The following is a 12,128-nucleotide window of genomic DNA, read 5'->3' as shown; positions in this document are numbered from 1 at the left end:
AGTTCTATCTGAGGAACTGTGACCACTCCTCTCAGAGGACCTGTGCTGTCTTCCCTCAGTAGGGGTGTGTCCTCTCACCTCCAAGACAGGGAGATAGGTTTTCCCACATTTCTTCCTCAACCTCCTCTGTGCTTGCGCCTCAGGAGCCTGTTCTACCCTGTTGTGGCTGTAAGCAGGCAAAACATTCTCCTAAGGACAGCAGCTCCTCCGGATCATTATGCAGCAACTCCAGCCTGTCCCACCTTCCAGTCTTTTCTAAAGGAACAACCCGGCAAATCCGGAGCCATAGTTTACCGCCCAAACTAAGTAAATAAGCAACCAACTAGCAATCTCTCTTTTCCCTCTCTTTTTCCCTCCCACTTTCCCTCTTTCTAACCTCCCTTCTTCGGTCCTTTCCACCCTCCCTCTTACAAGTTCTACCACCTTTGGGGCATCTGGCTCTCTTGGTTGGTAGAGCATGCAATTCTTGATCTCTAGAGTTCCAATTCAATTCAAGTAGAGTTTACTTAAGACAAAAACAAAAACTTCCACCACCCAACCTCCTCCCAGAAACGACCTTCCCTGACCTTGCACATTCCAGATGTTGGAAGATCTGTTGAAGACTTCTCTCCATTGACCAGAATGCGTATTCCTGGGCCCATCCCATAGGGAGACCTGAAAATCTGGATACAAGAGTAGGTCAATGTCACTGAAGTGATATTAAAGTACTAGTAAGGAAACCAGTAAGAATAGTGACTTGACTTAGAAAAGGAACAGCTATCATTCTGAAGGAAGTAAAACAGTACTAGGTACCTTTCTCTTCACTCCTACAGAGCTTATCAGTAGAGTAAGCTGAAGAGAGGAGGAATAGATAGTGAAGGTCAACTCTACTCACTGTGTCCCATTAGCTTCGGAGCAGCTCATCCTAAGATTTTCTTCCCACTGGGAAGCTGGGAGCAGAGATAAAGAAGCTTTTAGCACCCTAATTGTTGATACCACCTCTACCTTGTTCCACCCCCTTGTTGTACACATAAGAAAACAAAAAGGTGAAACCATGCCTAGGGTCATTAAGTTAATTAGTGGTAGAGCTCAGACTTAACCCAGGGCTCAAGTTTTTATATTTTGAACTCTACTATGCTGCCTTCACCGTGGAGTAGATGAAGCTGTTGGAAAGAGCAGGAACAATCATGCGAGTAGGGAGTTGGAGTAGGGGAACCAAAGTTCATAACACATATTTTTTTCCCCCAAAGGATTCTATCCAGTGCCTATGACAGGGGAAAAAGTTATTGGAACTTCCTGCACCAAACATTAAACTCACCCAATTTCTTTCCTGATACTTTGAGTTCTACACAAAAGGAAAATTAGGCAAGAAAGCATGGGGAAAGGAAGCATAGGAAGAATTATCAATCTGTTTACATCTCTTTGGAAGTTGCTCAAAAGAATCTAGCATCATTGGAGATGCTAGAAAGAATAAGCACATTTCTTTCATTTACATCATCTTTTTCCAATTCCCTCCCTCAACCTGTTATTAAAGTCTGGAGTCTTAAAGCAGACCCACAGTTGATTTGTCAGTAGCCTTGAGCTGAAGAATCAAGGATAGGATCTTTCTGACCTGTGAGTTTCTGCATCTTTTTGAATTTATGCTTCTTTGAAGTCTAGAGAGGCACAAAGAGAAAAGAATAAAATCAGAAAATGTTCTAGGTTAGAGAATCAAGAGCACATTTCCTCTTACAGACACAAATATTGATCCATTCGGTGTCCATAACCACAGCACAACTGGCACCCCATTCATGTATTCATTGATCATTTAATGAGTGCTTACTAAGTTCTAGGCAGTAGCTTGGGTGCTAGGACTACAAAGGTAAATATGACCCCTGTATTCTGGGAATTCACATTAATAGGGAAAACAGATGTCTAAACACCTAAGTTATAATACAGTGTGGTAAATATAGAGCACATAAACCACATGTAAATAAATATAGAACAGAAACATCTAAATATATTATTAAATAAATTTAAATTTATAGGTATATTAATAAATAAATATATAACAGAAATATAAGCGTCAGAGTATAAAAGGACAGGGATTCACTGCCTGGGAGAGATGGGAAAAGTTACTCCAGAAGTGGCCAATTGTACTGGAGTCTGAAAAATCAGCAGAAAGTTTTTAGGTGAAAAAAGAGCATTCCAGGCAAGTCCAAAGCAACATCCCCAAGAAGATTATAAAGTCATGAGTGTCAGGTGCACATTTGCTAAGACAAAAGCTGAAAATAGAAGTGGAAGCCAGATTTTGCCAAATGATGGAATTTTTATTTTATCCTTTAGGGCAGAATTTCCCGATCAGTAACATAAACTCCTGAGTTTTTTGCAAGCACGTTCCAAGTCACTTTAAAGGCAGAATTACATTTGTTACCATTTCAAATAAAACAATTTTTATTTCTCCCTTTTGAATCATGACATCAGTCTCGGAGAGTGTATTACAAGAGCCTACATAATATTCATAGTATTGCCAAAATGTTTTAGCTAAACAATGTTGAATAAAAGTGTTAAAAGCAAAAATTCTCCCAAGAATCCTGGTTCAACATAAGAAAGTAAATCAATGTGATACACCACATTAATAACACAAAGGGGAAAAAAACTGGACAATTATCTCAACTGGTGGAGAAAAAGGATTGCCAAAATCCAACACCTATTCATGATTTAATAAAAAAAATTAAAACACTTAACAAACTAGGGATAGAAGGGAATTTCCTCAATATAGTAAGGGGTATTAATGAAAAACCCATAGCTAATATCATTCTCAATAGTGAAAGCCTGACAGCTTTTCTTTTAAGGTAGTGAACAGTCAAGGATGCTCAATTTCACTACTTTTCTTTTCTTTTTTTTTTTTTTTTACATATTTTATTTATTTTATTTGACAGAGACCACAAGTAGGCAGAGAGGCAGGCAGAGAGAGAGGGGAGGAAACCGGCTCCCCGCTGAGCAAAGAGCCCGATGCAAGGCTCGATCCCAGGACCCTGGGATTATGACCTGAGCCAAAGGCAGAGGCTTTAACCCACTGAGCCACCCAGGCACCCCTTCACTACTTTTCTTTAACATTGTGCTAGAAACTCCAACCAGAGCAATTAGGTAAGAAAAGTAAAACCATCCTTTCCTTTGAAGAGGAAAAGTTAAACAATCTCTATCTCTATTCACAGACGACATAATCTTATTTACAGGATATCATAAAGAATACACACGCACACACACACACACACACACACACACACACAGAAACCCAATTAGAACTAATAAATGAATTTAGCAAAGTTACAGAATGCAGTATCAACACACAAAAATCAGTTGTTGTTGTTGTTGTTGTTTTAAGTTGGCTGCATACTGGGCCCAATGGAGAGCTTGACCTCATGACCTAAGATCAAGATAAAGATCAATATCAAGACCTAAGCTGAGATCAAGAGTTGGATGCTTAGGGGTACCTAGGTGGTTCAGTCATCAAGCATCTGCCTTCTACTCAGGTCATGATCCCAGGGTCCTGGGATCAAGCCCCACATCTGGCTCCCTGCTCAGCTGGAAGCCTGCTTCTCCCTCTCCCACTCCCCCTGCTTGTGTTCCCTCTCTCACTGTCTCTCTCTCTCTGTCAAATAAATAAAATATTTTTAAAAATAAATAATTGAATTTAATTTTTTTTAAAAAGGTTGAAAATAGAAACCCTGCCTAAGTTTCCAGCCTGTCTCAAGAAGTTGGGATTTATCAGCCTCCAGAAATATATTAATATCAGCTAATTTTTCAATCTCCCCCCCAACTCTGTGTGTGTGTGTGTGTGTGTGTCTATGTGGTGTTATAATAACACATCTGGTGTTTGTCCCAGACTCCTGACACAGAGCTTCGAAAACACTGGGGGGGCACCTGGGTGGCTCAGTGGGTTAAAGCCTCTGCCTTCGGCTCAGGTCAATATCTCAGGGGTCCTGGGATCGAGCCCCGTATCGGGCTCTCTGCTCAGCAGGTTCCTCCACTCTCTCTGCCTACCTCTCTGCCTGCTTGTGATCTGTCTGTCTCTGTCAAGTAAATAAATAAAATCTATTAAAAAAAAAAAAAAGCGGTTTGGTGAGACACTTGTCTGGTGCTTTGTTTAAAAAAAAAAAAACACTGGGAATTTCCTGAGTGATAGGAATGCCTTGGTTATGCTAATAAGGTAGAAAAGAAAAGTTACTTCTCCCTTTACTTTGGGAGGCTGAATTAACCTTGACTCTAGAATCTGATCAAGACATTATTAGAAAGGAAAACTCACAGGTCAGTCTCTTTCAAGGAAACAGACGCAAAATTCCTAAACTTAATATCGGCAAACGTGATCCAACAATATATAAAAAGGATCATGAACAGTGTCACAAACATGTTATATCTGTTTCAGGAATTCACAGTTGGTTTAATACTTTAAAAATTCATTGTATTTCAGCACTTTAATAGAATAAACAAGAAAAATCATATGAGCATCTCAATAGAGGCAGAAAAACTGCTTGATAAAATTCAACACCCATTCACGCTAAAATTCTTAGCAACCAGAAGTAAAAGGGAGCTTTCTTCATCTGCTAAACAATATTTACAAAAGCCACACAGCAAACATTATGCATAAATGGTGAGTTAAAGAAAACCTTCCTCTACATAAAGAAAGAAGATAAAAATCCCCACTATCTACTGAACACAGTACTGGGAATCTTACTCCATGCAACAAAGCAAGGAAAAGAAATAGAAGTCATAGGATTAGAAAAGAAGAAATAAAGTTATCATATGCAGACAATGGGACTGTGTAGGGAATCACAAAATGCCTTTGGAAAAGCATCTACCGATCCATTTTCAGGATTGATAAGCAAATTAAGCAAGATTTTTAGATAAAAGGTCAATATAGGAACCCCCCCTTATTTTTTTGAAAAGTCCAGTTAATTTTGAGGTATTTATTATTATTTTTTAAAGATTTTATTTATGGGTGCCTGGGTGGCTCAGTGGGTTAAGCCTCTGCCTTCAGCTCAGGTCATGATCTCAGGATCCTGGGATGGTGGCCCACATCAGGCTCTCTGCTCGGCAGGGAGCCTGCTTCTCCTCTTTCTCTCCCCTCTGCCTGCCTCTCTGCCTACTTGTGATCTCTGTCTGTCAAATAATTGAATAAAAAGAAATCCTTAAAGATTTTATTTATTTGAGATAGAGACAGTGAGAGAGAACATGAGAGGAGAGAAGATCAGAGGGAGAAGCAGACTCCCCATGGAGCTGGTAGCCTGATGCGGGACTCAATTCCGGAACTCCAGGATCCTGACCAGAGCCAAACGCAGTTGCTTAACCAACTGAGCCACCCAGGCACTCTATTTTGAAGTGTTGACATAATTTAGAAAATGACATTTTTTTTTTAAGATTTTTTTTTGAAATAATCTCTACATCCAGTGTGGGGCTCAAACTTACTATCCCAAGATCAAGAGTCACATGCTCTACTGACTGAGCCAGGCAGGTGCCCCTAGAAAATGGCATTTAAAAGACCAGACCTGGGTGGCTCAGTGTGTGAAAGCCTCTGCACCTGGGTGGCTCAGTGTGTTAAAGCCTCTGCCTTCGGCTCAGGTCATGATCCCAGGGTCCTGGGATCGAGCCCCGCATTGGGCTCTCTGCTCAGCGCGGACCCTGCTTCCCCCTCTCTCTCTGTCTGCCTCTCTGCCTACTTGTGATCTCTGTCTGCCAAATAAATAAATAAAATCTTTTAAAAAGTAATAATAATAATAAAATAAAATACCAGAATTGTGTCCTTCCTAATAATCATCATGACCTCTGAAATTGTCTCCCATCCCTCCAAAGTAATTCTGATAAGACTTAGATCCAACTTCCCCATTTAAAGAAATAGAGAAGAAAAATGGAACATATTAAATAACAACATGAGTATTTAATCAGTAAAATCTTGCATGCAAAACCCTAGAGGACAAATGATCCATTTCTTTAACATATAAATGGAAAGAATAAAAGAAAGATATGGAGGTAGGGAATCTACAAATTGTAAGGAAATTAAACACACCAACCAATCTCAATATGTGAACCTTATTTAGATCTTGAGTCAAACAGACTGTCAAAAATGATTTTTATCATTTATGATACATTTGGTATTTGAATACTGATGGATATTTGATGGTACTCAAAGATGATTGTTAAATTTTTAGGCATATAATGATACTGTGATTAAGTATTTTCTCTTAAAAGAGTCTTTACCTTTTAGAAACACGCATTTAATTAGGAATGAAATTATGTTACCTGACATTTGCCTTGTCAAAACAATGTGGGTTATGGAATCACAAAGATTCATTATGCACTTTTTAAAAAGATTTATTTATTTATTTATTTGACAGACAGAGATCACAAGTAGGCAGAGAGGCACGCGGGGGTCAGGGGGGTGGGGAGCAGGCTCACTGCTGAGCAGACAGCCCGATGCAAGGTTCGATCCCAGGACCCTGAGATCATGACGTGAGCCAAAGTTAGAGGCTTTAACCCACTGAGCTACCCAGGTGCCCTTGAGCCACCGTTTTTGCCTTCAGATGCCCAAGATGAAAAGCAACAGTTACTCCCATGGTTTAAGAACCTAACCATCTGGGCACTTGGGTGGGTCAGTTGGTTGAGTGTCTCTTGATTTGGGCTCGTGTCCTGATCTGAGAGTCATGGGATCAAGCCCCACATTGGGCTCCATGCTCAGTGGGAAACCGACTTGAGGTTTCTCTCTCTCTCTCTCCCCCTCACTGCCCCTCCTCACTGCTTGCGCACACGCTCTCCCTAAATAAATAAAAATGACATCTTTGTTTTTTAAAAAAGGACATGACCTTCCACCATTTGGGATAAACTGCAAAAGCTCCAGAACTCCCATACAGTACAAAGGTTGGGGGAGGAAAAACGGACCCTGGGCTTTTTAGCCAACCTAGGTCATAGGAGGCTTAAAGCAGATTATACTCAATGTAGACAAGGAACTATATTTGCCCTTTCTTATATCTAAGTGTTCTGGAACAATGCACACCTGTTAAAGTCAATGAACTTTCATGCCTCACCTGTTACATGGGGGAAAGTGGGCATTCGTCTTTTCCTCTTAAAGATGTTAAAATGAACTTTCCAACTTTAAAAAACATGCTGCTTTAAAATGAAAATATTATATACCTAATGTCACTTATCATGTATTATGAAAAAGAGATAAAGCGATGTATAAATTCCCAAGGGGTTGACAAATTTTGACAACGAAAGTTTTCAGGGTCCAAACAGGCTGGGAAAAGCTGCTGCAGGTGGTGGGGTGCTGAGAGATTTTGTTTGTTGGTTTAGTCAGTTTTGGCGAGTGACACAGTCAGCCGTGGGAAGCTCTGTGCGTGTGGTTTCTCTTCCATAAAGCCAGGGCTATGTTCTATGCTCTAGGCTGGAAAAAGTTGGTAGGAGACCAGCCAGCATACCATAAATAGATGAAGTCCTAGTGAGGACAGTAATACTCAAGTGGGATTGCTGTGTTTGAGAGATGTTTATGAGAAGAAAAAACACTGAAAGGAACTTTGTGGCCAAATATGTTGATAACTAGATCTACCTCCAAGATCTAGAGTATAGGCTAATGCTGTCCAATAGAATTTTCTATGATGATGAAATATCCAAGATCTGCTCTGTCCAATGTGATAGCATCTAGCCACATGTGATACTTGAAACGTCCACAGTGCGAGTAAGGAACTGAATTTTAAATTGTATGTAATTTTGGTTAATTTAAATTTGAATGGCGCCACGTGGCCAGTGGATACCGGACTGGGTAGCACAGGTCTAGACAATTAATCTGAGCGGCAAGGTGAACATCTCTGCATAGATTTTACAAGCACTTCAAATGGTAGAGTTCATTTTCAGCCTCCTACCACACAACTTCTGCCTAATGTTTCCTATGTTGTTCAAAATGCCATCATCTTGTCCATCACCCAGGGTTAAAATTGAAAAGTCATGTATTCATTTCACAGACACCCAGGGAGCGCTTACTAAATGTCAGGGAACATTTTTCACCCAACTAGAACAATCATAAAATTTGTACAGAACTACAAAAGATCCCAAACTGCCAAAACAATCTTAGGGGAGGAAAAAAACACATCTGGAGGGGTCACAATCCCAGATTCCAAGGTATACTACTACAAAGCTTTAACAATCAAAATAGTATGGTACAACATGGATGGAACTAGAGCGTATCATGCTTAGCGAAATAAGTCAAGCAGAGAAAGACAACTATCATATGATCTCCCTGATATGAGGAAGTGGTGATGCAACATGGAGGCTTAAATGGGTAGAAGAATAAATGAAACAAGATGGGATTGGGAGGGAGACAAACCATAAGTGACTCTTAATCTCACAAAACAAACTGAGGGTTGCCGGGGGGAGGGGGTTTGGGAGAAGGGGGTGGGATTATGGACATTGGGGAGGGTATGTGATTTGGTGAGTGCTGTGAAGTGTGTAAACCTGGTGATTCACAGACCTGTACCCCTGGGGATAAAAATATATGTTTATAAAAAATAAAAAATTAAAAAAAAAAAAAAAAAAAGAACCTTTCCTTGGGGCGCCTGGGTGGCTCAGTGGGTTAAAGCCTCTGCTTTCAGCTCAGGTCATGATCCCAAGGTCCTGGGATCGAGCCCCACATTGGGCTCTCTGTTCAGCAGGGAGCCTGCTTCCTCCTCTCTCTGACTCCCCTCTGCCTACTTGTAATCTCTGTCTGTCAAATAAATAAATAAAATCTTAAAAAAAAAAATAGTATGGTACTGGCACAAAAACAGGCACACAGATCAATGGAACAGAATAGAAAGTCAGAAATAAACCCATGATGATATGGTCAATTAATCTTTGACAAAGGAGGAAATATGTGATGGGAAAAAGTCTCTTCAACAAATGGTTTTGAGAACACTGACCAGCTACATGCAAAAGGATGAGATTGGACCATTTTCTTACAACATACACAAAAATAAACTCAAAACAGGTAAAGGACCTCTATGTGTGACCTGAAACCATAAAAATCCTGGAAGAGAGCGCAGGGAGTAAGATCTCTGACATTGGCCACAGCAACATATTTCTAGATATGTCTCCTGAGGCAAGGGAAAGCAAAGCAGAAATAAACTGTTAGGACTACACCAAAACAAAAAGCTTCTGCACAGCACAGGAAGCAACCAACAAAACCAAACAACAACTTACTGAGTGGGAGAAGATATTTGCTAATGACATATCCGATAAAGGGTTAGTATCCAATAGAGAGAGAGAAATTACACAATTCAACACCCCAAAAACCAAGTAATCCAATTAGAAATGGGCCGAAGAGAGGTGCCTGGGTGGCTCAGTCAGCGAAGTGTCCGACTCTCTGTCTCAGCTCAGGTCGTGATCTCAGAATCATGAGATCAAACCCCACGTTGGGCTCCACACTCAGGGCTGAGTCTCCTTGAGATTCTCTCGCTCGCCTTCTGCCCATCCCCCACACTCGTGTTCTCTCTCTCTCTCTAAAATAAATAAGTAAAATAGTTTTAAAAATTTAAAATAGAATTATATTATCCAGTAATTGCATTATTGGATATTTACCCAGAAACTTTGAAAACACTAATTCAAAAGGATATAGTACCACTATGTATATAGCAGCATTATTTTTTTAAAAGATTTTATTTATTCAATTGACAGAGAGAGAATGGATGAGTGAGGCGGAGGGACAGAGGGAAAGAGAGAAGCAGACTCCCCCTGAGCAGGGAGCCTGACACGGGGCTTGATCCAGGACCCCAGATTCATAATCTGAGCCGAAGGCAGACACTTAACCAACTAAGCCACCCAGGTGTCCCCAGAGTAGCATTATTTACAAAAGCCAAATGATGGAAGGACTCCAAGTGTCCACTGACAGATGAATAAATAAAGAATATGTGATACACACACACACACAAACACACAATGGAATATTGTTCAGTCATAAAAATGAATGAAATCTTGAAAAAAATGAACGAAACCTTGTCAATTGCAACAACGTGCATGGATCTAGAGAATATAACGCGAGGTGAAATAAGCTGGTCAGAGGAAGACAAATTCCTCGTGATTTCACTCACATGTGGAATTTAAGAAACAAAACAAATGAACAAAGGAAAAACAAAGAGAGAAATCAAAAGAGAGACTCAAGTACAGAGAAGAAACATGGTTACCAGAGGTGGGGGGTGGGGGATGGGTGCACGGGATTAAGAGTACACTTATCTGGATAAGCACTGAGTGATGTATAGAATTGTTGATTTACTATATTGTACACCTGCAACTAATATAACACTGTATGTTAACTATACGGCAATTAAAATTATAAAATTATAAAATAATATACAAATTTCCTTTCTTTAAAAAAAAATGTGACAAGGCACCTGGGTGGCTCAGTGGTTTAAAGCCTCTGCCTTTGGCTCAGGTCATGATCTTAGGGTTCTGAGATCCAGCCCAGCATCGGGCTCTCTGCTCAGCAGGGAGCCTGCTTCCTCCTCTCTCTCTGCCTGCCTCTCTGCCTGCTTGTGATCTCTGTCTGCCAAATAAATAAATAAAATCTTAAAAAATAAGTAAATAAATAAAATCTTAAAATAAAAAAACCCTTGGACATAATTTTTTTTTTTTTAAGATTTATTTATATTTGAGAGAGAGAGAGCGTGGAGCAGGGGTACGGGAGGGAGAAAGGAGGAAGGGAGAGAGCCAGACTCCCTGCTGAGCAGAAGGCAGGTCACCAGGCTTGATCTCATAATCCTGAGATTATGACCTGAGCCTAAATCAAGAGTCACAGACCAACTGAGCCACCCAGGTGCCCCCTGACATCTTCCCATTGCATATAGAATGAATATATATATATGTACATATACATACATATATTTATGTATGTATGAACTCTTCAGCCTGGCATTGAAAGCCCTCTACAATGTCACCTCTGTCAATTTTCCAGATTTTTCTGTCACTGACTTCCCTATACTGCTACCTTCCAACCACATAGGTGTCCTCTCTTCAAACATATCCAACACTCTTCAGTTTCCCCCGCTTTTCCCCAATCCATTCCTTCCAACTGGAAAGTTGTCCCTACTGTCTTCCATCCACCCTATCCATGTCCAAAGCCCTTCCCTTCTTCTGAAGCACAATTCAATCCTGAGCTCCCCCAGAGGCATTTTCTAGATCCCCCTGCTTCAAAAGACTGCCTCCAACCCCTTCAGCACTATTTATACTTCTACTAACTCTTATCATTTTCTCTTTCATTATGTATATATCCATCTCTCCCCCCCAGGTTCGCCTAGAGCTCCTAGAGGGTGCGGTTGGGGTTTTATTTTCCCTCAATGTCTAGTGTACCACCATACATAATAGGAGCTCAAGGTTTGCTGAAATAAACTGAAAGGAACAGGACTGAGCATGATTGACACTTCTAGGAAGACATCCATAGGCACTGTCTCAACTCCCCTCTTCCCCCACCCAGTTCCTCCCCTGGCCCAAGAGGTAGGCGTTTCCAGTGCTTCAGAGGCAGGGACGGGGAGCAGTGGATTTCCAGGGAAGGTTGCATCACATACCTCTGAGGCTCTCTTGGCTGCCTCCTGTTCCCTGCTCTGTCTTCCAGAGAAGAGCAGCCAAAGCCTCCAAAGGAATAAACCAAGTAGTAGTAGAAGGCTGACACATGACGGAGGAGGTATGGCCAGCCGCCAAATCGGTGCCATTTCTCAACCCCCTGCCTCTCTCAGCCAAACAATATTACCCCTCAAGGCTGTGACTCCATATGACAGCACAATGGTCATTGCAATGTCAACCTGACAGGGCCCAGCCAATGTGTGAGCTGCTTGGGTCTCTTCTCTGAGATGTGTCCATCAGAGGCCCCTTCCTGCAGCTGCCCATGGGCTCTGCCTTGGCAGCCAATGCTCAGGGAAGACCTCCTTTAGCATTCTACTAGGATTGGGTTGGCCAAGTTGGCATAGAGAGTATGGAGGGAAGATTTCAAAGGAGCAGCCCCTCCAAAGGGCTTATCTTGTCCTATAAGCATCTTCTCTGGAACCTTTCACTCTCTAGAGGTCCAGGTCTGCTGTCCTATGTTCCCAACCACAAATTAGAATACTGAGGCAAGTACATTTAGGAAACTTAGGCTATCGTAAGTACAGATACTCTCA

General features: G+C 41.1%; 1 long non-coding RNA gene across 1 annotated transcript; it reads right to left on the bottom strand.

Moving 5' to 3' along the window:
• Positions 1 to 632: 632 nt before the first annotated feature.
• LOC131807267 (uncharacterized) lies at positions 633 to 11,708 on the bottom strand. Its single transcript, XR_009344371.1, has 4 exons — positions 11,541 to 11,708; positions 1,592 to 1,634; positions 875 to 929; positions 633 to 662 (listed from the first exon to the last, which is right to left on the bottom strand). It is a non-coding gene; the product is annotated as an uncharacterized LOC131807267 (long non-coding RNA).
• Between the last annotated feature and the right edge of the window lie 420 nt (positions 11,709 to 12,128).

This window comes from Mustela lutreola, chromosome 9 (assembly GCF_030435805.1).
Source record: "Mustela lutreola isolate mMusLut2 chromosome 9, mMusLut2.pri, whole genome shotgun sequence".
NCBI classification, from domain to species: domain Eukaryota; kingdom Metazoa; phylum Chordata; class Mammalia; order Carnivora; family Mustelidae; genus Mustela; species Mustela lutreola.
Note: the sequence above shows the minus strand (reverse complement) of the source record. Positions and strands in the feature narration are given on the sequence as shown.